This window comes from Castor canadensis, chromosome 12, assembly GCF_047511655.1.
Source record: "Castor canadensis chromosome 12, mCasCan1.hap1v2, whole genome shotgun sequence".
Taxonomy (NCBI): Eukaryota; Metazoa; Chordata; class Mammalia; order Rodentia; family Castoridae; genus Castor; species Castor canadensis.
In genome coordinates this window covers 95,299,553-95,327,097 of record NC_133397.1, presented here as the reverse complement: position 1 = coordinate 95,327,097, position 27,545 = coordinate 95,299,553, and positions in this window count along the sequence as shown.

Below are 27,545 nucleotides of genomic sequence, written 5' to 3'. Positions count from 1 at the left end.
CATGATGTGAGCAGCTTCCTCCACCACAGGCTGCCACCGTGGGGTACCGGGTACCTGCCCAAAGCAATGGGGCTAACTGCCACAGACTGAATCCTCCAAAACGTGAGCCAAAATAAATCTTTGTTCTTTTTAAAGTTGACTTATCTCAGGTATTTTCTTATAGCAACAGAAAGCTGATTAGCCTATTAGTGGAAAAAAATGGTATTAAAAGAACGACAAAGAAAAAACTAGGAAAGATGAGACACTTTTTACTCTATTCTGTATATGACTCTGAGCATCTCACATAAATTTGTGGCAGCAGAAAGACAAGTTGTACAAACTATCCTCACAGACATAGGGCATGGTGAAATTTTCAGGCCAGGTGGCTTGACCACATTGAGAGTATGTGTATGACAGAAACAGGAGGAAGGTCAGAGAGGTGAGAAAATTGACTCAGAATTAGTCCTAGAACTCTAAATACACATATAAGCATTTTTTTTTTTTGGTGTTACTGTGGTTTGAGCTCAGTGCTTCACATTTACTAAGAAGCACTCTAGACTTAAGTCATACCTCCAGCCCTTTTTGCTCTTGTTATTTTAGAAATAGGGTCTTGGTTTTTGCCCAGGTCACCAGGACCATGATCTCCTACTTTAGGCTTCCTGCTGACCCTGGGATGGCAGGCAGACACCACATGTCCAGCTTTTTTAAGATGGGGTCTCATGAACATTTCCTGCCACCGGGCTGGCCTGGAACTGGATTCTCCCAATCTCAGCCTTCTTTGTAGCTTGGGATGACAGGTGCAAGCCATCACCCCCAGCCACCCCCTTTTTACCTGGGCTGGCCTTGACCCGTGATACTCTTGATCTCAGTCTCCCAAGGAGCTTTGTATTATGGACGTGAACCATGGGCACCCAACACTAGGCAGTGTTTTGCTGTTGTTTTATTTTTGCCTTCGATAGCTGAACAGAGGGCATTTCAAGGGCCCATTCTTACAGTGGACATAAGAACAAGCCTACTAAGTGGCAAAATGGGCTGGCAAAAGCCAGTGATGTCCTGAAGCTAAGGCAGTTGTGCCTACTCCTCAGGCACTGAGTTGGAGTCACTTCAGAGCTTCCACTTTTGGCTATATATAAAATCACTAGGGGAAAAGATTTTGGTGGGTGTTGTGTGGTGGATTAAGAAGTCATCTGTAAAATGTTAGATGTTCTACATTATAGACATTTGTTAGAGACACATGGTGAAGACATACAGGCATTTTAAACATAAATTTAAGGGAGATGTCTAAGCTGTGGAAATGGATTTAGAAGTTGCTGGTTATAAACAGAATTTGTAACTGTGACACTCAATGACAGCATGTTACAAGACAGAACACTGAAGGAAATGAGGAGACCTGGGCATTTAGCACTTAGACAAGGAGTAACCCACGAAGAAGAAAGAATAAACGCCAAATGAAGAAGAATGTGGCAAAGAGCATTTAGAGAAGGTAGTAGTCATCAGCTGTGTTGTGTGCAGCTTGAGACTGGCAGAGGAAGCCCTGAAACCAGACCATTGGCTTTGAGTGGTGAACTTGAACTTTGTTGCTTTCATTGGAGTGTTGGGGAGAATGTCCAACTGAATCCAATGCAAGAAACAATAGAAGAAAGCAAGGTGGAGACAGCATGTGTAGCAAATGTTTTGAGGGGTGACTTAAGCAGGCATCTGGGTGGAGTTTCCAAGCAGGTGAGTAGAGACACTACTGGGACGTTGAAAAACTGGTGTTTCAGGGCATGCATTTGATTTGAAGACACAAATATTATCTATGGGGAAATAGGCAGAGAAGTCCTCAAAAGAGTTATTTAATATTATTGCATCTGAGCACCAAAATCAAGGCAAAACAAACCCTAAGTGATAGTGTCCCAGAAATTAAGATGTAAAGTTCAAAAAGGGATGGAAATCCAGCTGAATTAGAAAGAGGGGAACTCAGCAAAGTGAGAAAAAGCCAGCTGAATTTTTCCTGGAAGCTATTCTAATGGGGTCAAGTTTTAAATTTCAGGGCAAAATTTTTGGCTGTAGTCCCTTTGGAGGTTAAAGAAAAAAAGCTGTTCCAAAAAACACTAGAAGTTTTTCATATTATATTCCCTCTAACAGGATAAACACTGTGCCTGGCTATAGAAACCAGACCTGAGAGTAAGATCCTGCCAACAAAGTATACCCTGTGTGTCTGTCATCAATGTGAATTCAGCTCATTTATTTCTTTGGACTTTGAAGCAACTCCTGAAAGAGTGGATACATTAACATCTCAGGTAAAACCTTAGGTTTAATTTTGGTTTGATGAGTATTCATTCTAGGTCATACTAAGTCCCTGGGAAGAGATAAATCTAGAAGAAATTTTTGCTGACTTCTGGTCATGATCCTCCAGTGCTTTCTGCCGAAAGGTTTGGATGTTTAGGAAAGAACCCAGTAGAGCAGACAGCCATCAGCAGAGCTGAGTGAAAGAAGCCAGGAATCTCAGGGAAAGAATGCAAAAGAAAGAAATATTGCTGGCTACATCATAAAACTTCAGCTGGATTTTCCCATGCTTGGAAATGAATCTGCCAAGGTAACAGTTGAATACAACTGAATTTGATGATGAAGGAATCTTCACAAATAATGAAGAGAAGAGCCATGCTGTTTATAATTTTTTGTTTTGCTTTTCAAATTGTGCTGGGATTTACTGAAGTTCAGAAAGAAACTATAGACCAGAGAGATATAAGAGCTTTCAGAGAAAATCAAATGTTCCATAACTCAAATAAACCAATATATTTACCTTTACAGAAAAAAAAATTTTGACTGTTTATTTGGTCTACAGGGCTTTTCAAGTAAAGATCAGTTTTTCCTTGATCTTGCACATGTACCATCATCTTTAGTATTCATCTCGATTTCACGTTCCTTCCCCTTGCTCTCCCTGACTTCAATGCTCTTCTTGGTTTTTCATTATTGAATCTTTCACTCACATTTCTGTATTTTGTTTTTATCCTAAACCTATGATGCTACATTGACTCCTTACACTAGCTGGAAGATATCTCCCTGCTTGCAACGGGAACTTGAAACATTTCTGATGGTGTTTATGCTCAGGTTGACCCATGGTGAGGGGGCTTGTGTACTCTGCCATGTCTACAGAACACTCGCAGTATTTAGATCCCTCTACTCTACTAGTATGAAAACAATCTTTGGGACAATCCTATTCATAGGGTTCTTTCATTCTATGGGAACCCTTTTTTGTATGAGAAAGACTAAATTTTTGTCAAAATGTAGGAGAAACAAAACCTTTAAGAATGGCAAAAACCAAAAGTAAGACAGAATGTCCTGGTTTGTAAGTAGAGTTAGATATTACTGTATTGTAATCTCAGGCTTTCTTTCTCACCCAGCATTTTGGAGGAAAAGATGCTACCCTCTGGATTTGTTGCTGTTGTCCATATAGGCTCCCTGGCTTGATGTTCTACTTTCCATTAATTTTATGATAATTCTTTCTCTGTTTCCACATGGCTTATCACGTTCCCCTGATTCTCTCATTTTCCAAGTGATGCATTTATCCAGTTTCTTGGTCCTGTTAAAGTTTTCCTTTTGGTTTGCCTATTTCTCTCTTAAGGTAGTCAAGCACATGCTCCATGTTGGACTCCCCTCTCCTCTCTCCACACACATTGCTACTAGAGCTATGGATCTTCACTTTTGTATTCTGTCTGTGATCATCAGCAGGTTCAACATGGCATGGCTAAGTAGATGTCTTCATGAAACACCTAGTCTGGGTACCTATACAGATTGCCTTCTGTCTGTTGGTAGCCACACAGTGAGAGTAAGTGGGCCAGTCCCCACCAACCCAACCACCAACACACTAACTAGAAACAGTGTTGGCCCCCAGGACAAAGTAAAGTATACATTTCTCTGAAGTAAGAGCTCTGATTTGAGATTATTGGTCAGGAGAACAGCATCCAGCAGCAAAAAGCCTCTGAAGTAACGGGGAGACTCCACACCTAGGACATAAACTCTGTTGATTCCAACTTAATTCACATTTCAAATAGCCAGTGTGATATTCTTATTGTGAAACTTCATTTTTTCCACTGGATTTCCTATGTGAACTAGGAAATAGACTTTGGGTAGTAATGTATTCAACCTAGACTGTTGTCTATAAATGTTTATAGACCAAACAAGAATCACAGCCTATTAATGAGGCATCAAATGCAGACAGCAATGTAATAAGCCCTAGGACAATAAAATTAATGCAGCTCAAAAAGGTAAAATCTTAAAGAGTCTTCATCAAGATCTATAATCTATAATCTCATTTTTAGGAGGAAGATGCAGGGGGATTGAAAATTTGAGGGCAGTTTAGGTTTCATAATGAGACCATGTCTCAAAAAAATGAAATAAAAAAAAAAAAGAAAAGAATTTGGATCTAATTGTTAAGAAAGAAGTGGAGGAAGAGAATTATGAGGGAAAAAGGCAGAATATGAAGGATAAAAGGAAATGACATAGATGGAAGGGAACTAGTTAAGAGGAACAAAAGCTCTGAAGAGTTCATGGTGTTGTGTAATATTGTTGTGGAAAAAAAGACTAAAGATTAGATTGGTGGTATAATTAAGATTCTTGGTGAGGACGCAATTTGTAAGGTGGAAACTTGTGTAAAGGAAACAGAATGGATACTTAAAAGAAATCAGTGAAACATGGAAGATAATCTGAAACTTCCCACATTGATCTAGTGAGAGTTCTACAAAGGGACAAAAAGACGAAATTGTTGAAGAATTGTTTTAGGAAAGAGCCCTTCACAGTGCAGAGGAAGCAAGCTTACCTTTGGAATGAAAGAGCCTACAGGGGGCAGAGCAGATAATGAAAGTCACATCATGGGCTGTGTCTGAATGTGCAGTGGATAATAGGGTTACAAAACCCAACAGTTGCTAAGAAATTGTTCCTGAGTACTTAGAGGCCTGACATAAAAATAATTATCATCTGGTACTAAAATTCCACTTTATTTTAGGAAAGCACAGGTGGTGGTGAAGTTGGAAGGAGGAGGAAAGCTGCCAAAAATGGTGCTCTTCAGTGTGCAGCATGGAGACACTCAGGCAGGGGACACTGCAAACAAACACATTTAAAGCCTTGGAAACAACAAGCAAAATAAAAACAACTCAACAGAAAAAGTCGAGGAAAGGAATGAATTAACGTCACAGAAGAAATCCAAAGGGCCAACAAACTAATAACAAACCAATAATCAAAGAAACAAATAACTTTATAAGAATTAAAAGATACTTTTTATTCCTAAATTGTTCAAATTTCAAAATAGTAATACTTAGCATTTGTTAAGTTCATACTCTGTATATCAGAAAAGGAACCAATCCCAACACAAGACAAAAATAAATAAATAAGTGAGTGAATGAATGGATGAATAAATAAAAATAAAATGTTTCTATGTTCTATCAGCAAAGAATTGAAAAATATGATTTAAAAATTCCTATTACAATTGGGTAGAAGTCATAATATATTTAGAAATACGTTTTATAAAAGATGTAAAAGAACTCTATACTGAGAACAAAAACAAAGCATTGATAATAAAACTGAAAGAGCTCAATAAATGAAGAGGTTTATCATCTTATCCATAAGGATGAATCAGTACTGTGATTGATGCTGGTTGAATAATCTCTTGAATTAATCCTATGCAATCTTAACTTAATCATGAATGCATAGAAATTAATAAACTATGCTTTATATCTGCAACAAAATTCAAATTAGTATGTTTAATATATACATGTATGTATGCATAGCAAAGAAGAACAAAGTCTTAGCTCATTTCAAGAGTTAATATAGATCTGTGTTAATCAAGGCAATGAAATTCAGGCATGAAGATCAACAAATCAGTCAGCAGAGCAGGGTATGCGGTTAGAAATCAAATCAAATTTATGAAGTTATTTGATTTTTCAACCAAAGTCTTAAAGCCTGTTTCTAATGATGGTAAATTTGGGGCTGGAGATATACTTCAGATTTAGAGCACCTGCCTAGCATGCACCAGGCTCCAGGTTCAATCCTTAAACAACACAAAACAGAAAAAAAAAAGGTGATTTGGATGTTTTTAAAGAAAACAATAGCCTTGAGCAAAAATTTATTTAAGTGAGGCAAAGTTATGAAGACTTTAGAAAAAACTTGGGGATATTTCTTGATAACATTAAAGAAAGAAACTGTTTCTTAGCTAGGGCACAGAAAACAAATTGTTGATAAACTATACATTATCTTTATTAATAAAGAAAATGGATTGGCATGTTATAGACAGCAGAGAACATATTTTTAGAAAATATATCTGACAAAGATATATTATTCAGTTAATGTTCCCATTACTCGATAATAAAAAGACAAAGAAATGAAATAAAAATATATTTGCAAAGACACTTCACAAAAAAAGATCTACAATGTTCAATGAATACATGAAACATCAGGGAACATTAGCCAAAATAGAAATGAAATTTAAAGCCATAGCAAGATAATATATGTCCACTCAATTGGATAAAACATGTAAGAACTGGCAATATCTAGTGAGGAGAACATGAAGCATGATAAACTTTTATACACTGTTGAGGGAAGTACTAAATCACACCTCCAAGTGTTAGCTTTCTGTCGCTGTAGTGAAATCCCAGACCTAGTCAATGCATAAAGAGAAAAAGATTGATTTTGGTTCACAAATTTGGAGATTACAATCCAAGATCTGGTGGATTCATTGCTCTGGGACTCTGGTGGAGAGATGGATGGCAGTAACAAGGAGTGTGTGGCTGAACACACTGTTCCCATCATGGTCAGGAAGAAAAGAGAAAGAAGAAAAAGACCAAGTCACACAGTCCCCCTTGAGGGCATGCCTCAAGGACCTAACTTCCTTCCTTTGGGCCCCACATCCAGAAAGTTCCACTACCTCCCAACAGTACTACAGACTGGAGACCAAGCCTTTAACACATGGGCCTTAGGGGGACATTCATGATCAAAACTACAGCACTCCACTTTCATTTTTTTTAACAGTCTAATAATATCTCTTTCTTTAACTTGGCTGCCAGAAAAAATAGAGAAACTCAGTGAAATCCAAATAAGTTCATCTCCACCAGGGCTAAGTCTCCTTTTTAGGGCAATGTGGTAATATGGCCTAACAGAGAACAACTCCTGGCCAGTTCTTAGCAAACTAAAGATAAGATTAGAACTAAAAGAGAAGAAAAAGGTTTTCTATCAGTCACAAAGGAGTAACAAGTGTTGAATTTATCTTGACATCTTTTTTTTTCCAGTGATAAGGATTGGATTGAATCCAAGGCTTCTTCCATGCTAGGCAAGTTCTCTACCACTATGCAAAACCCCTAGAGCTTCCATTCCATCTTAAACAATTAAGAAAATTACAAAATATTCCACAGTAATTTAAAGATATTGAAAACAGGCAACACCAGACAGTAATTCTGAAAGGACAACATATGAGATGAGTCCAAATTGGAAAACAGCTTACTCCCTGATACTCAGTTCAAGTGGCAGGGAAATAGAACTAGAAGAGGACTGGCAGTCTATCTGTGTTGAGGAGGCAGTGTTGAGAATTTGAAGAAACCATGGAGGCTTGAATCCACAGAACCATGAGAGAGAGAGAGAGAGAGAGAGAGAGAGAGAGAGAGAATGCAAGGAACTAACCAATGACAGGAAAGAACCAGACATAATAGTTCCTATCCATCACACCTAATGTCAGCCAATAATATGAAAACTATTCTTGAGTCTTCTGGTTCAGTATGTAAAGAGTCACACCTCAGTAGTGAAGCCAAATTAGCCTGGCTTAAGGCCCCTCTGGTCTCAACTAGCAATGTCTAAAAGCAAGCTCAAAAAATATCAAATTATTTATAAACAACTAATTGCATCTTAGAGTAAAACCAAAAAAGAATTCAAAGAATCCAAAAAGTAAGGAAGAAAAAGAAAAGAAACATCCCAATAATGCAAGTTCATAATGCTCAGTATTCAATTCAAAAGTTGATTAAAAAAACAGGAAAAAGTCCCATAATGAGAAGAAAAATGAACCATTACAAATGACTTGTGATAAAATTAGCAAAGGAAGACATGAAACCAGCTATTATTAAAAAAAATCCCTGCATAGTCCAGATTGCAGAAGATGGAACAGCATGCTAGCAGGAGATGTTAGATATTTAAAAAGACTCAAATTGAACTTAAGGAAATGGAATAATATACTGGGAGTGATTAAAAACCAATTGACTCTGTACAAAAAGACATTAATGAACTTAAATATGAAGCAATACAAGCTACTCATAAAGTAACAGAGAAGACAAGAAGACTGGGAAAGAAATAATTGGAGGTTTACTGACTGGAGGACAAAGTTGAGTAGTCTAACATATATCAGTGGAGCAGAAAGAAAATCATAGTGAGGACAAGGGAAAAAGTCAGTGAGACAGAAAGCAGAAATAATAGAGAAAATCAGTGAAATCTAAAGTTGATTAGTAAAACTGATAAACACCTTACCAGAATAATGAAGAAAACAGGAAAGAAGACACAGTTTAACAGTATCGGAAATAAGAGGCAGAAATTGGCACATGTTTTACAGTTGCTAAAAGACTAGTAAGGGATACTGTGGAAACATTTATGGTCATCAGTTTCACAAGCCAGATGAAATGGACAAATTCCTCAAAATACATAATACTTCCAAAGCTGTAAAGATAAATATATAATTTATATAAATATAAAATATGATTTTACAATTAGGAGCATGCCTAGAAAGAATGGCTCAGATGGAATTGCTGGTAAATTCTACCAAGTATTTATGGAGAAATAATATCAAGCTTACACAGTTGAAATTACAGAAGATAAAAGAGGAAGACTCATTTTTCATCCCATTTTATGAGGCCATTACTCAAACATCAAACCTAGACAAAAAAAATTACAGTTTTATTATAAAAACAAAAATAGAGGCAATACTTCCCTAAACATATAGACAAGAATTCCAAAGAAAACTTTAGAAATTCCTAAGAAAACTATACACATTAAATCTAAATGTGTATCTACCTATCCATTACATACATATATATGTATATAGAAAATGATGTATCGTTACCAAGTGGAGTTCCTAACACTAAAGCAATTGTGGTTTAATATTTGAAAATCAATTGATATAATTCACAATCTTAAACTAAAAAATTTAAACCAATATGATTATCTTATTGCTACAAAGTATTTGATGAAACCCAGCATGCATTGCTGATTAAAGCTTTCAGTAAACTAGGAATAAAACAACTTCCTCGACCTAATAGAAGGAATCTAAGAAACACCTGCAGCCAGCATCATACTTACTTTCTCTGTAAGATCAGAAATGAAGTTATGGTTTCTACTTTCACCAATTCAATTCAACATGTTCTCAGAAGTACTAACTATGCAAATAAAAGGAATGTGGACTGGAAAGGGAAGATAAAATATGGTCTTCATTTGCAGATAGATGATCTTCCATGCTGAAAAAACTAAGGAACCTAGAAGAAAAGTACTGGAAATAACAATTGATGTTCACAAAATTGTAGGATATTAGAGCAGTAGACAAATATCAATTTTACTTATGTATTCTGGAAATGAATGATCAGAAAGTGAAATTTGAAAGGAACAATTCTAGCTGAGGGTGTTGCTCAGTGGTAGAGCAAGTGTTTAGCTTGCATGCAGCCCTGGGTTCAATCCCCAGCACCAAAAAAGTAAAAACAGCATTTGCATTTAGGTAACAATTATGTAATACTTTTGGATAAACTTGAAAAATCTGTACACTTATACAATGATGTCTGTAAGACAATTATGAGAGAAATTTGAAAAAACTTAATTGGTGGGATATACTTTATTCAATAATAAAAATAATCCATATTTTAATGATGTTATTTCTCCTCTAAATTGAACTATGTATATATAGATTTAATATTATCTCAAACTCCCAGCACTCTTTTCTGCAGGAGCTGACAAGCTGATTATAAAACTTATATAGCAATGCAAATAAACTATAGTGACCAAAACAATTTTGGGAAAGAACAACAAATATAGAAAACCTATAATATTTTACCTGAGCATTGTTCGAAGACATTATGGTCACAACGTAAAGATAGACATTTGAGTCAAGTGAACAGAATACATAGTTTAGAAATAGACCAACATGTGAATAGTCATTTGGTTTCTTGCAAAGGGGCCAAGGAAATTTAAATGGAGAAACAATAATATTAGCACCAAATAATACTGGGACTATTTGATAACTGCATGCAAAAGAACTCAACCTTTATCTGACACAATATAAAAAAACAACTCAAAATAAATAGCTGATACAAAAAACCAACTCAAAATGAGTCACACAGCTAACATGGAAGAATTAAAACTTTAAAAGAATAAAATGAGGAAATATTAGTAATCTTGGTTGTGACAAAGATTTCTTAAGTAGGGCATAGAAAGCTCAAGATATGTAAAAATGATTTGGTCTTCATCAAATTTAAAACTTTGCCCTTCAAAATACACATTTACAAAAATGAAAAAGAAAGCTGTGAATGGCAAGAAAATAATTAAAAAACATATATCTAAAAAGAAAAGGATCTTATATCTATAATATATAGAGAACATCAAAAACTATTTTTAGAAATAATAAAAATGAGGGCAATATTTAATAGATCACACAGAGAAGATATATGGGTGGCGAATGAGTGCAGGAAGAGATGCTCTGTATCATCAGTAATCAAGAAAGTGAAATTAAAGCCAAAACAATGTGCTATTATACATCTAGCAGTAAGACTGAAGTTAAAAAGACAGCCTGAAACCAAATGCTGGCAAGCATGAATCATAACTGAAACTCTCTTATGTTGCTTGTGGAAATGTGAAATGATAAAACTATTTTAAAAATGATGCTGGTAGTTTCTTTAAAAACTAATCATAGTTACCATGTGAACAGCCATGCTGCTGTCTTCTCTTAGGAGAAGTAAAAGTGCATGTCCACCTTGAGACTTTTCATTTGCATTTGTAATAGTCCAAACAACTTTCGAAAACCCAATTATCCATCAACCAGTGAAAGATTAAATAAAGTGTAGTATAGCCATATAGTAAAATCCTCCTCAGCAAAAAAAGAAGGAAAGGAAAGGAACTTGTGATAATTATTGAATTGATGATCGATCATGATTGATAATGGTAATTTTCAATACTGATATTAAGATAAATCTTAATTATTTTGAGCAGAAGAAAAAAAGAGTACTTATGATTCCATTTATACAAAGTTCCAGAAATTGTGAGCTAATCCACAGCAAGAGAAAAGAGATTGCCTAAGAAATGGCTTAAAAAGGAAGCATAAGAAAATTTCTTTTCCTTTTTTCAGTACTGGGGCTTGAACTCAGGGCCTTATACTTGAGCCACTCCACCAGCTTTATTTTTGTGATAAGGTTTTTCGAGATAGGGTCTCGGGGCTTCAAACTGCAACCTTTCTGATTGCTGCCTCCTGAGTAGCTAGGATTACAGGTGTGAGCCACTGGTGCCTGGCAAGAAGATTTCTTGGTAACATGCATACATTTTTTGTCTTGGTTCTATGATGGAGTAACATTTGTCAAAATTCATCAAATGTTATTCTTTAAATACATCCAGTTTATCGTATATCAATTATATTCCAGTACATCTCTAAGAGAAACCTAAACATATGCCTACTCTAGGACCCATGGCTCTCCTCTAGGCATTTACTTGTGAAATAAACATACATGTACACAAAACACTTGTACAATAATTGTGTTGTGGGTTTGCTCGTAACAGCACCAACTAGAAATAAATCATGCATTTGTCAACAGGAGAATGCACAAACTGGGGAGCAGACATAGTGGAATATAAGCACAGTGCTGAAACAGGGAACGAAAACCTAATGCTGAGTGACAGAAGTTTTGTAAGAGAGTACATACCGTGTGATTATGCTGTATGATTCTGTTGTTACTGAGACAGGAAAGAATAACCATAGTGCAAACACCAGACAGTGTTTGCCTATTTGGTTGCAGAACAAAGGATTTAGTGAGAGGAGGACAGGGAGAAATTTCTAGGGTGACTAATGGCCCTGCATTTTTATAGGAGTTCTGGTTATGCAGATGTAGGCATTTGTTGAGACATCAAATACTGGAGCTGTATAATCCCAGCTGCTCAGGAAGCAGAGAGAAGGAAGATCAGAGTTCAAAGCCAGCCCAGGCAAATTGTTTGTGAGACCCTATCTCGAAAAAACCCATCATAAAATAGGGCTGATGGAGTGGCTCAAGCAGTAACAGCACCTGCCTAGCAAGTGTGAGGCCCTTAGTTCAAACCCCAGAATCACCAAAAAGGAAATACTAGCACTATTGTTATATATTTTATTGTATACCTTACTTCAGTAGAATAAAAAGAACCCAGGACAAATACTGATCCCTAGCTAATGACATGTTTTACAGAGGCGTGGGTATGTCAGTAATGTATTGTTTCAAAGTGTATTTTTAATGAAAGATACTTGTTGGAAGAATAGAAGATGAATGGCGAATATGGGATAAAGCTTATGTAGTGAAATAATAATTGTAAGAACTGCATCATAGGTATGCTATCCCTCACTGATTCTCTCCTGGCTTTGTAACTTTACGTGGCCAAAAGATGTCACAGAACAAAAGATGTTCCAGCTGTAAAACCTGACCTCAACAGGCAGTTTGCCCTCAGCTGCCTCCTTCATATGAACAGCTTACGTTAGCTGACTTGAGAATGGCTATACACATGCTAAGCAGTGGGGTCCACATGTTGTAGTCTGACCATCAATCAACCCCAAACAGGAGAAAGCGTGCAGAAGAGTTCAACAGAATTGCCTGTTTTACCCTCAGCCGGCCACAGATGATGAGTGAGCCCAACTAGACTGGGGGTGCCACCCAGAGGATAGCTGGTGAGACAGTTATAGCTAATGCACACACTGATCTCTGATGTATTACACAGCTTCTCAATGTCAACTTTTGCATAGGCTCTATTTCATGGGATTGTGGAGATTAGACCCAGTAACTCACTTAAGAACAATAGAAAATGCATACATGCTTAAAATCATTGGCTGTTAATAACACCACTGAGAGCTTCCATGACGACCAGCCCAAAGAGCCTACTGCCAAATTCTTCACAAATATCAAGAGAAAGTTCAGACATGATTTATTAATGTTTGCCAAGCCTTTATGCTTTTGTTTCAATGCCAATCCAAATTGAGGCTTGTCATATATGGAGACTGAACTTGCAAAGTAGAAAAAAAAAAGCAGATCAAATTTTGAGTTTGGCCGTTTACTTCAGTTTGGACAGCTTACATCCCTCCCACAGGGAAGCCCAGGGAATCAAGCGACTTTCTGTTGTTCATATCATATTGCCTTGTGCCATTTCAGAGACCAAGGCCTTCAATTATCTCAACTGAAATCTTGTCCAAGCCCCTTTTCCACCACTTGCAAACATCTGTTTCAAAGAACTTGGTCCCTTAAGTCTGCTTTCCAAGATTGATGATTGATCAGGTGACTTGGCTCAGGGATGGATGTCCTTAAAATTACAAAAGCTGCCTGTACTTCAGTCAAAGGCAGATGTCAAAAGTTCTTAGGCTCCTGCAAACCCTTGGTCACTCAAGCAAAGACACCTCCTCAAACAACAAATACTCAATACCCAAGAGGTTGTCCCCAAATCAACACCATTACTGCGCCTGGCAGTGAAGAATGGGGCCTTCACTCTGCTCCCTAGAACCCAGCAACAACATGGAACAGTGACCAGTGTTTAACCCCATGTATAATAAAGATACTGCAACCAGGTCTGTGTCACCCAGGGAGCCCTTGGGTGAAATCATCCATCCCAATAGTTGAATCTCTCCTGTGGGGGACAGTGTGGTATTTATAAGGACACGAGTCTTGTGGGAGAGGATCAGAGCTCTGTGGCTGGGGGCTGTACACCTGTTTTCAAAATGTTGTCTTTTGCATTTCTTTCCAGCCCACTTTAAAGACAGAAATACAGCAAGTCTGTCTGTCCACACATCAGAAAGACGGAAAAGCAAAAAATGTACAAAATTAGGAGTTGGGGGTTTGGTCCGCCTAGGCTCCACAGCATTTAGTACAAAATTATAGCTATGCTCCAGAGTTCAGCAGTTCACATCACACAAAAAAATGTCTTACATCTTCCTTTATATCTGGGAAATGCTAAGGTAAACTCAGTTATATTCTGCAGGGGTTCTCAGAACCTTGAAGATGCTAGGTAGATTATGCAGCTAAAAGTGGGGTAGAGGGTGGAAGACGAGCTGCTGCCCCAAAATATGAAAATGACACACACTTCATGCTCCCCTACAAGTCATCATGTGTTTGTTAGAAAATATTATGGGAATCATGGGAAAATTATGGGAAAATATTAAGGGAATCATGGGAAAGGGTATGTGAAATGCTTAATGTAGTCCCAGCAGTAGAAATAGGCTTTGTCAACTGGGAAGATTGAGACCCAGACTTTTTGGCAGCCTGGTTTTCACATTGGCTCCTGTCTTATATATAATCAAAGGAGATAAAGAAAAGTAGCATTGAGATGAACGTCCTTGGATGGGAGAGAGATCAGGTCACCCACGAAGTCCAGGATGCAATCAGGCTTATGGATAGAGGGAGCTTGTGTCTGCACTAAGCACATCATAATGGAGGGAAGGAGGCTGATTCTGCTCAGCTATCAGCATGGCCTCCCTGTGGCTGCTAGGTACCCACAGCGCCCCAGGAAGTAGGGTACATCATTTCTGCCAAATGAGCCCAGTATGAACACATGAAGCATAGAGAAATAGTTATTTACTAATGTTAACAAGGAACCTCAGAAAATTAAATTGTTTTTTTGGTATCTGTCTATGCAGAAGGAAGAACTCTGGGCTTGGCTTTAAGAGACCAGCTATCCAATCTCGACGAGTGACTCAGATGTTGCATCTTGATTTTTTAATCTTCATGATGATAAGGTCAATTAATATTCTCCCCAAAGTACTGATAAGGTGGACAGTCCAAAAGTTTCTATCATGTGATACCACAGTTGCTCACACATTCTTATTCAACACCTCCCAGATGTCTGTAGAGGAATAGTTAGCGCCTAGTCCCTTAAGAAGGGGAAAAGGACAACTAGGCTCTAACAAAGCATTTCTAACCTTCTGTGTGCATTTTACTGTTCAGAGAAAGAGCTAATCTGTGATAGAATTTTCCCAGCAGTGTGAAACATGGCTTAGGTGTTGTAGTACTAACACTGTTGCCACTTCTTACCTACAACCATGGATCTTTAGGAGTTCGTTCCTTCGTTCCTTCCTTCCCTGTTCTTTCATCCATTCAATGTATAAATACAATTAACCTTAGGACCTAATCTTTTATAATAATAATATAATAATTTTAATAATAGTTTTATATAATAGTAATAATAATAGAATAATAATTTCCCCTTTTCTATTTTAAAAGAACACATTAAGCAATTACTTTAGATGCTTAAATGCAATCCCTTTTGCATTAGAAGCAATGCTTTAAAAAGCATAATGTCAGATCAACTAAGTTTGTATGTATGTGTGCATACATGCATCATGTAAGATGTACTATTTGTGAAGTGCATAATGGTGGTACTAAGGAACAAAACCAACAATTCAACAACAAAAGAACACTGACAGAAACACAATGTAAAGATGCATATGCAATTATTTAGTGCGATTGCACTAATACCATTTGGAAGTACATATACCTATTTAGATTCCACAGTAAGTTGGGTCACAAGATGAAAGGTGATTCTGAAACAATAATTTGTGTTATTATAGCATTTATTATCATCAAGAACAGTGTTTGGGTGGGTATCATTGTGCATTGCTATGGATATAGCTAGTAACACAAAACTGTTTGGCTGTATGCAATTTGTCACATTTAAATTTAATTCCAGACTGCTCAGTCCACTACTTTTGGTAATGTCAGGAGGGTAATAACACCTTCTATAATATATAGAAGTAAGAACCACATGCCTTGTATCAAGTGCAAAATGTTAGTTTTCCTCAAAATCTGCTATAAGCCTTAATCAAATGCACAGGTCAACAGCATGAAGAAAAACAATATTTTTTTTTTAATATGAGAAGCAAAGAAGAGAACAGGAAGATGTAAAAGTAGCAAATAACCAAACTATAAAGTGCTGTTTGTTGATTTTAAAAAGTTATTAACTTATGAAAGTCAATTGCTTTCTTATAGTCCAGCAATGAACAATTTGGAATTTGAAGTTTAAAACACATTATATTAGCATAAAAATGAAACACTTAGGTATAAGTCTAACAAAATGTATATGAGGAAACTTGCAAAACCCTGATGAAAAATCAAGGACTGAAGTAAGTAGAGAAATATCTCATGTGCATTCAAAAGAAACCTCAATATGGTCAATATATCTGTTTTTCCCAGCCTTTTCTCATTGTATTATTCTTTATTATAATTTTAAATTTTATATAAATAACTAATTAATCTATATATATGTTTGTAACTTGCTTTTCTTGCTCAACAGTGTATGTATACATATATATATATTTATAATATTCAATTTTCTTTCCATTATGATTCTTTGTTTTTTCCGAACTTGATCAATAGATTCCATGCAATTCCAATCAAAATTCCATTAAGTTACTTTGTGGACATCAACAAACAGATTCTGGAGTTTGTGTGGAAAGGCAAAAGGCTCAGAATAGTCAAAGCCATGCAGAAAAAGACCAACATGGAAAACTACCACTCACCAAAATCAAGTATACTGTACAAATGCACAGTAGAGATAGTTTGCTATGTGTGAAACAATAGAAAAACAGGTCACTGAAGCATAATACAAAGCCCAGAATTAGACTTTCACTGACTGGCACTGGAACACTGGGCACTCATATTCAGGAATTTGAATCCAAATAGAGACCGTCTCCTTTTCACAAAAACTAACTCAACACACATCATAAACATAAAAGCAAAACACAAAACTATGAAACTCCTGGAAGATAATGGATACTCTAGGTGACTTGTGGGTTTGACAATGACATTTTAGATACAGTACCAAAAGTAGGGTCCATGAAAGAAAACATTGATATTTTGGACTTCAATAAAATTGAAAGTCTCTACTCTGTGCAAGATATTGTGAGAAGTAAAAAGGAAAATTCACAGACAAGAAGGAAATATTTACATATCATATATCTGATAATAAAGGACTTAGGCCAAAACATACAAAGGACTTTCAAAATGCACTGATATAAAAGCAAACAAACTCTACTAAAATTGGGTGTAAGTTCTAAGAAGACACTTCACCAAAAAGTATGCAGATGGCAAAAAGCATATGAAAAGATACTCAACCATGGGTGTCATTAGTAATATTGTCTTAAACAAGGCTATCCTCTAGCACATCTATTAAATTGGCTAAACTCCAAAACATAACAGCACAAATGCTGGAAGGATGTGTGTGGAGCAGGGACTTTCCTTCACTGATGGTGGAAATGCAAAATGGTATACTCACTTTAAAAGAAGCTTGGAGTTTCTTCAAAAGTAAACATATACTTATCCTATGAGCCTGACAATCATACTTTCAGGTGTTTATCCAAATGAGTGGAAAATTTATATCCATACACTTCCTGTATGTGAATGTTTATAGGATTTTATTCATAATTGACAACATTTGGAAACAGCAAAGATGTCCTTCAATAAGGGAATGGATAAACTATGGTATATCCATACAATGGAATATGACAAAGAAATGATCTGCGACTCCAAAATGAAATGGAGGAAACTTTAAAGCACTTTCAGTGAAATAAGCTAATTGTAAAGACAACATATTCTACCACCCCCACCAAATTAATACTCTGGAAAGGGCAAAACTAGGGATACACTAAAATGGGCAGAGCACAGAGGATTTTTAGGATAGTGGAAAGATTCTATGTGACACCATAATGGTGGATACTGGATAGTATGCATCTGTCATAAAATGTACTGCGTGAGTAGTCATTGGCAATGTAAACTATAGACTTAGAGAGCAATGATGCAGGAATACTGGTTCATCAATTCTAACAAGCCCTACCCTAATGCAAGAGGTTAATAAGGGGAAATTATTAACTTTGTACATCTAAATAGTGAGCTTTTAACTAGGTTTCACAGAAGGAACAAGAAGGAGAGAATTTCTTGCCTGTTATTCTTGCCTCTGGCTCCTGGAATTCACACTAAAACCTCCTAATCTCTTGACATTACCTTGGAAGCACTGATGCTTTTGCTCAGAAGAATCTCTTTTTGCAGGTTTTTCACACGGCTCTGCTGTGCAGAATAGTAAGAGTTGCTAAAGTGCCAGGTGGAAGATTCTGTTACACTGCTGTGGAAATTTTTTCCATTAGCTTGTTTTCACTTTTGGAAAACACCATTGGAACCTAGGAATAAAACGGCTTTAATTCCTTGATGCAAAATGATGTTGTGCCAAAGAAAATGACAGAATCTGTAAAAAGCCTCTCCCTGTTCTTTACAGAAAAGCCATTGTGACTGAGCCAAAAGAAGATTTTGACATCTCTGCATGGGGAATAAAAATAAGAAATGTTTTGATGTACTGGCTTATTAAGCCATGTTTGGACTCCTCCCAATTATTGGAAGTTACTAGATGGCTTTTAGTGTATATAAAAGTGCCTGGGATTACTGACAATTGTCAGTTTGTGAAGAATGCTTCTGGAGTAATTCAACTAAATATGGAGGTATAACAGGAAAAAGTGTAGATGTCTGATTATAAACATCCTTTTGAATCAGCCAAAAAAGAAAGGGTTCCAGAAATTTCTGACAGGCCCTTTGGGATATCAGTATTTTCTGATCTTTTGCTCAGGGTAGGAGAATGGGAACTCAGAGTAAATAGGCTGAACACCCCTCTAGCAATCTGCAGATTTGGTGGTTTTCATTTCTCTGTATTTTCCAAATTCATTTCATAACAGGCCACGTCATTCCTGACTAGTTGAGATGCTGCTCTGAGGGTGCTCCATGCTGCCAAGAACAAGGTATCCCTTCTTTCTTTGTAGTGCATACTTACAGGACACTTCGTCTAATTGGGAGGCATTAACTGTCACGATGCTATCACACTGCAGCAGGCTCTGAATGCATCCCTAGTGCTGGAGATGAATACAATTGCACATGCTTATGACAAAGTCCATCACCCATTTGTCTTCCCTGCGTTAGCCTGCCAAGCAAAGATCTTGTGGAAAGATTCCCAAGGTCCTGAGACAGACTCTCAAGGCAGGGCCCAACCGAGAGACAATGTAGCACAGGAGCAACTGAGATTTCCTCTCCAAATGCCCCAGATCTTCCCTTTCCTTTCTGTGAGACTCTTCTGCCTTCTGAAGCCTCATTTATACACTTAGATAAGCTCTGTGTTTTATCACTTGTGAAACTCAGAAAGTAGATGGCTACTCTGAAAGCAGATGTGCTCTTGCTTAAGAAAATAGACGTAATGTTCTTTGTTCCAGTGACAGAAAGGAACATGAATAATGTCAGTGTACACAGAATATATAAGAATAAATGATAACACTAACTTCAAGAAGCGGATTCAGTAACTGAAGGGTTGGCATTGTGTATTAAAAGGATTGAAGAGTTGGGGGTCTTTTCTCAGGACCCTGAGAGTTTTTTATCCAGCTTTCTTATTTTTTGTTTTGTTTTGTTTTCCTCTTTGATGGAAAGAAAGGATGTGAGTGAATGGTAACATTAGGAAGCTGTTTGAACAGCCTCTGAACTAGAATAGTTTGCCAGGACCTATTTTACTTTTATTCTTATTTTTGTTTACTTGACATTGAGTCCTCTTTCAAAAATGTTCAATTAAAATGTGTGGTTAAGAGATTCCCATCTGGTAGGAAGACAGTTCTCAGCTCCAAACCTGGAAACTGAATTTTTGGAAATCATTTTGTGTTCTGATAGTATTTGGTTGCTTCTCTCCTTCTTCCTTCTATATGAAATTTCATTAAAAGTAATAAAAGACTGATGGCAAACATTGAATCTAGAAGTCATCCCACCCAGAATGCTTACAGCCATGCTGCATGCTGTCCTCTTTCTGCCCATCCTTTTCTTAAATCTTTATCTGACTCTAAAATGATATCCTGAAAACTGAAATTGCGTATTACCTAAGACTTGGCATTATGCAGTGATTAGCCACAATTCACTTCCTGTTTTCCCAATACATTTCACTTTCTGAAAAGTGAAAGAATTTTTTACCACAATCTCACAATAGTTGGTCATTTTCAAGCTCACTTCCAATCCTATCTGCTGCTTCCTGGTAGTCTTAAGGGTTGGGCTCAGAGGACAGTAACATATCTTTTAAAGTTGATTTCTAAAGGTGTGTTGCTCTGACTTGGTCTTGGTAGAGATGGGCTCTTACAGACTTCTTTCATGATGAAAATAAGGGATGTCAATCCTTTACTGCTAGCTGGTAACTGATGTTGGCAGTTACCAACATCAGGGCCTGGCCTGTAGCAAGCAAAATGGCCATTTAAAATGTTGTTGTTGAGTTAGAGAGTCTACAAATTAGACCATTAATGCTAAATTGTAATGAAATCAGATCTCATACATAGTAATGAGCTTTGAAGTTTAGCTTAGAGTTGAGTTAAGAGAGACCCATCATTTTATGTTAATGCAGACAGAGCAGACAAGGAGAATGACAATGAAGATACACAAAGAAGGAAAACCAGAGAAAAGCTTTATGCAAGCCAGTCACATGCAACCCAAACAGCAGCAATTGCACCATGCTTCTTCTACTTACTTCACTGTTGTTATGGGAATAAAAAGAAAATTTAAAAAATTGTTCACGATTCTCTTTGTTCCAGTTACTTTCGCTGAGGATGAAGACATATTAGCTAATGGGAAACCATGAGTGGCATGAGACTTCTGATCAACATGGATTATGATTTCATGAATGGAGAATGTGTAATTTTCCCTCATATTTGATAATTCCCATAAAATCTGTTGTCATCCTCTCATATGTGGAAGCTAAAGGAAGTTGACCTGAATGTAGAATAGTGGGCACTAGGGACTGGGGAGGATATAAGGGTGGAGTGGGAAGAGGTGGCTGGTGTTGATCAATGCATGCCATTTCTGGTATGAAAATATTATACTGACTCCCGTTATTCATAGGAGTTAATAAAAATCTGTCGTCAAAAGATCACTGAGAATGAATTGTGGAGTCCGTAATCTCATGTCAACCCCACACAAGTTCCTTTCATCTCAGCTCAGGAATTCATGCAGAATGGTCCAGTTTTCAATTATAATCATACATTGTATATTGAATCTTTGCCATGCTTTGGATGTGGTTTCTTCCCACCAAAATACATTTTGAAGCTCAGTTTCAGTATTGAAATGTAGTATACCCTTTAAGAGGTAGGGCCTAGAAGCAGGTAATAGGGTCAGGACCACCCTAAGAAGGGATTGATGCTGATCTAGGGGGGGTGGGTTAAATCTTGCAGCAGTGAATGAGTTTCCATAAGTGTTCCTTGTTAAAAAAGAGAGAGTCTTTCTTGCTCACATGTCTGTCCTTTCTACACACAAAGCGCCCTTTCCACTTCTCCACTAAGTTGCTATATAGCCAGACTCTAGCACTGTGCTGTTTGGACTTTCCAGCCACCAGAATCTTGAGTCAAATAAACTTCTTTTCTTCATGAATTACCCAGCACCAAGTCTTCTGATAAGCAATATAAAGCAGACTAAAACAATCCTTAGTTCAGAACCATGATGGCTAATACTTATTGAGCACTTACTAAGTGTTAGCCACTATTCTAGATACTATACATTGATTTAATCTGTATAACATCACTATGAAGAGATGCTACTATTATCTTTATCTTGCAAAATAAGAAACTGAGGTATAGAAAGATTTATAAACCACATTGTAGAAAGTGGTGGAGAAAATTTTCATACCTAAGCAATTTGACTTTAGAACACGTTCTTAATTACTACAATAATTCTGCTGTCATCACAACTTTAAAACTTCTATAAATCACTCTAAAATTTCAAAACTTTGAAATGTGTTGGGTATAATGGCACACACCACCTTGGGATTCAGAGTCAGGAGGATAGTGAGTTTGAGACCAGTCTGAGCTGGGTTACATAGTGAGACCTGCCTCAAAAAATTTTTTTAAATGCTTTGATTTTAATTTTCCAATAACATATTCTGACTTAATACATCTCCACATTGTCCATGTTGCTTAATTTGGTTTAAATATTCAATGAAATGAAAATCAAAGAAATTGTGGTATATATACATAATGGAGTATTACTCAGCCATAAGGAATAATGACATGTGGTTTGAAGGTAGATGGGTGCAATTGGAGGACATTATGTTAAGTGAAGTTAGCCAGGATCAGAAACACAAAAGTTGCATGTTTTCTCTCATATGTGAAGATAGATCTAAAGATAAACATATATACAGAAACAAGCATGATCATATACAAACTTAGATGTAGAACATGTTGGTAGCAGTGGAACTACTCTGTAGAACTTGGGGAAAGGAAAAGAGAATGATAGAGCATCAGTAATATCACATACCATAAGATGTGAAGGTTGTGGATATAAGGATGTGTAGGAAAAACTATTGAAAAATGGGGGGTGGGAGGTAAAAAGTAATGGAAGGGGTTGAATGGACCAAAGTAAAGTACACCTACAGTGGGATACATTGAGACACCACTTTGAACATCAACTTAAATAGTAATAAAGAAAACCAGGACTATAAAATAGGTACAGTGTGTGTGGGAGAAGTACTATTGGGAGGGGGAGGGAGAGTGAAGGAGATTAAGGTGATGGTATATGGTAGATGTTTCATATATACCTATATGAAACAGAACTAAGAAACTTCTTGCAATTGCTTTAATTGGGGTGGGGGGATGATTGAGGGGAAGAGACGGTGAGGGCAATGTAAGTAATGTGCAATATAAGTCTAATTGGAATTGTCACTATGAATTCCACCTCCCCTTGTATAATGAACATATCCTAACAAAAAATTTTAAAAAACAAAATCAAACTTCCCTAACCAGATTTGTCTCTAGAGTATGTGCTTCTTAAAAGAAACCAACAAGTATCCTCATTTTCATCATCATTGCTATCACTATCACCATTTGCTGGATATAAAATAGGCTAAGCATTGGTCACAAGGATCTCATACTTGCCTTTGCAATTTATTTACTTTTAATGCCACTTTACATCTGAAAACTTTTAAGAAGTGTAGCATCATACAAATGGAAGTAAGTTGCCAGGGGAATCTTATTTCACAGACACATCATCTTGGTTATTCAGTAGAACTCCTGTGATAATAATGGGGTTCAATCCTTTGAAAGGTGGCATGAGTACGTTCTCTCCTGCATTTTCTCAAAATGCCTATAATGGAATTTCCATAGGAGCTTCATGTTTAATTGACTATGGGCTCCACTGAGTATTTGCCCATCACCTGCAGAGGTCCCTCTGACTGAGCTTGAATGGATGGCTTCATTCATCTTCACCTTGTCGTTTTCTTGATGTAACACGAATACCCACCATAGGTAGTTCCTTGCATAACTAAATACAGATGAAGTCCTTGCAGTGGGATGTTTAAATCTTGTCACCAAGATTTCAAATGACTTGAGCTCTGATGTAATTTGTGTGCCTGAAAAGAAACAAAACAGAGATGTAGGGGCACAGGTTCTGTGAAAACTCTCCAGTGAAAAATGGATAGTCAGCAGACTCAAGCAGCCATGGGCAGTAGTTGATCTGGTTAGAGACCGTTGATTACAACTCTGCTACAACTCCCTATAAACCAAGAAAAAGGGTTATACATCACAGGAGAGTGGGAAATGGGAGAGGAAGTGTAACTGACTTAAGCACAATGTATGTATCTCTGAGATGTATCTGTCTGGCAAAAATCCCACAGAGAAATGAACACACACCTATGAAGGAGAAGGATGAAAAACAGGTCATGCTAAGAGGAGGTCACTAATGCAAAGGGAGGGTAAATGAAGGAAGTAAAGAGGGTGAATGTGGTTGATGTACTTTCAATGCAAAAATGAATATAGAATTTTTAGACCTATTGAAATTATCATAAGAAGGGGACTAAGGTAGAAAGTAGAAAAATAGAGGGAGTGAACCAATTTGGAACATAATACATATATATACATGGAAATGTCATAATGAAACTCCTTGCATGGCTATCTTAAACAAACAAAAATTCCACTTTTTCAAAAACGGAGAAAGGCAATACAAGTTGGTACCAGTGGGAGGGGAGAAGATAAGAGTAAAAGGGTGAATGTGATGGAAATATTATGTACTTATACATGAAAATGAAAAAATGAGACCTGTTGAAACTATTCTAAGAATGGAGGAGGACTTTTGGAAGTGTCATAATTTACCCAAGTACAACAATAATAATAAAAATAATAGAAGAAAGAAAAAAGAGTTTTGGCATCAGCAATGCACACTTACAGTCTGAGCTTGTCTTAGAGATTTTATTTGTTTTATCTTTTTCTTACAATTTGAAACAAAACCAAACTAACAAAAATATTTTAAGAGAGTATTGACACCATTCATTTACCGAATGCTGACCACTGATCACATTAAGTAATCCTCTCAACAGCCCTGAGGAAGTGTTCTTATACCAGCAAGCACAGGTGAGGAAACTGAGGCTCCTAAAGAGGGAAATAACTAGCCCAATTCCCTCAAATGTAAAATGGCAGAGCCAGGTATGGTGGTATATGTCTATAATCCCAGCACTCAGGAGGCAGAAGCAAGAGGACTGTGAACTTTTAGGCTAGCCCGAGCTACATGGGAGAGATCCTGCCTCAACAACAACAAAAACACGGTGCCAGCCTTGAAAGATGTTTTTTTCTTTTGAACTTCATAATCCCTCACTGTCTGTGCCTCCTTAGGAATTTCCCATGTGGTGAAGAACATATATTGAAGAATTTGTCAAGAGTAGGGAAACATTTTTTTAAATTTTTATTTTATTCATATGTGCATACAATATTTGGGTCATTTCTCCCCCATTCCCCCACCTCCTCCTTTACCCCCCTCCCCCCTGCCCCCTCTCGTCCCCTGCCCACCCCCCGCTTCCTCCCTTAACCCCCCTTACCCCTCGCTACCCGGCAGAAACTATTTTGCCCTTAGCTCTAATTTTGTTGAAGAGAGAGTATAAGCAATAATAGGAAGGAACAAGGGTTTTTGCTAGTGAGATAAGGATAGCTATACAGGGAGTTGACTTGAATTGATTTCCTGTGCGTGTGTGTTACCTTCTAGGTTAATTCTTTTTGATCTAACCTTTTCTCTAGTTCCTGGTCCCCTTCTCCTATTGGCTTCAGTTGCTTTTAAGGTATCTGCTTTAGTTTCTCTGCATTAGGGGCAACAAATGCTAGCTAATTTTTTAGGTGTCTTACCTATCCTCACCCCTCCCTTGTGTGCTCTTGCTTTATCATGTGATCAAAGTCCAATCCCATTGTTGTGTTTGCCCTTGATTTAATGTCCACATATGAGGGAGAACATACGATTTTTGGTCTTTTGGGCCAGGCTAACCTCACTCAGAATGATGTTCTCCAATTCCATCCATTTACCTGTGAATGATAATATTTCGTTCTTCTTCATGGCTGCATAAAATTCCATTGTGTATAGCTACCACATTTTCTTAATCCATTTGTCGGTGGTGGGGCATCTTGGCTGTTTCCATAACTTGGCTATTGTGAATAGTGCTGCAATAAGCATGGGTGTGCAGGTGCCTCTGGAGTAACCTGTGTCACAGTCTTTTGGGTATATTCCCAAGAGTGGTATTGCTGGATCATATGGTAGATCAATGCTTAGATTTTTAAGTAGTCCTCCAAATTTTTTTCCAGAGTGGTTGTACTAGTTTACATTCCGACCAGCAGTGTAAGAAGATTCCTTTTTCCCCACATCCTCACCAACACCTGTAAATGTTGTTGGTGTTGCTAATGATGGCTATTCCAACAGGGGTGAGGTGGAATCTTAGTGTGGTTTTGATTTGCATTTCCTTTATTGCTAGGGATGGTGAATATTTTTTCAGGTGTTTTTTGACCATTAGAATTTCTTCTCTTGAAAAAGTTCTGTTTAGTTCAGTGGCCCATTTCTTTATTGGTTCATTAATTTTGGGAGAATTTAGTTTTTTTAAGTTCCCTATATATTCTGGTTATCAGTCCTTTGTCTGATGTATAGCTGGCAAATACTTTCTGTGGGTGGTCTCTTCAGTTTAGAGACCATTTCTTTTGTTGAGCAGAAGTTTTTTAGTTTTATGAAGTCCCATTTATCTATACTATCTCTTAGTTGCTAAGCTGCTGGGGTTCTATTGAAAAAGTTCTTGCCTATACCTATTAATTCCAGAGTATATCCTATTCTTTCCTGTACCAACTTTAGAGTTTGGGGTCTGATATTAAGATCCTTGATCCATTTTGAGTTAATATTGGTATAGGGTGACATACATGGATCTAGTTTCAGTTTTTTGCAGACTGCTAACCAGTTTTCCCAGCAGTTTTTGTTGAAGAGGTTGTCTTTTCCCCATTGTATATTTTTAGCACCTTTGTCAAAGACAAGTTGGTTATAATTGTGTGGCTTCATATTTGGTTCCTCTATTCTGTTCCACTGGTCTTCATGTCTGTTTTTGTGCCAGTACCATGCTGTTTTTATTGTTATTGCTTTGTAATATAGTTTGAAGTCAGGTATTGTGATACCTCCAGCACTGTTCTTTTGACTGAGTATTGCCTTGGCTATTCGTGGCCTCTTGTGTTTCCATATAAATTTAATGGTAGATTTTTCAATCTCTTTGATGAATGTCATTGGAATTTTGATGGGAATTGCATTAAACATGTGGATTACTTTTGGGAGTACAGACATTTTTACTATGTTGATTCTACCAATCCATGAGCATGGGAGATCTTTCCACTTTCTATAGTCTTCCTCAATCTCTTCCTTCAGAAGTATATAGTTTTCCTTGTAGAGGTCATTCACATCCTTTGTTAAGTTTACACCTAGGTATTTGACTTTTTTGAGGCTCTTGTAAATGGAATTGTTTTCATATATTCTTTCTCAGTTTGTTTATTATTAGTGTATAGAAATGCTAATGATTTTTCTATGTTGATTTTATATCCTGCTACCTTGCTATAGCTATTGATGGTGTCTAGGAGCTTTTGAGTAGAGTTTTTTGGGTCTTTAAGGTATAGGATCATATCATCTGCAGATAGGGATATTTTGACAGTTTCTTTACCTATTTGTATTCCTTTTATTCCTTCTTCTTGCCTAATTGCTCTGGCTAGGAATTCCAGTACTATGTTGAATAGGAGTGGAGATAGTGGGCATCCTTGTCTGGTTCCTGATTTTAGAGGGAATGGTTTCAGTTTTTCTCCATTAAGTATAATGCTGGCTGTAGGTTTGTCATTTATAGCTTTTATAATGTTGAGGTACTTTCCTTCTATTCCTAGTTTTCTTAGAGCTTTTATCATGAAATGGTGTTGGATCTTATTAAAGGCTTTTTCTGCATCTATTGAGAAGATCAAGTGGTTTTTGTCTTTGCTTCTGTTAATGTGGTTTATTACGTTTATTGATTTTCGTATGTTGAACCACCCCTGCATTCCTGGGATG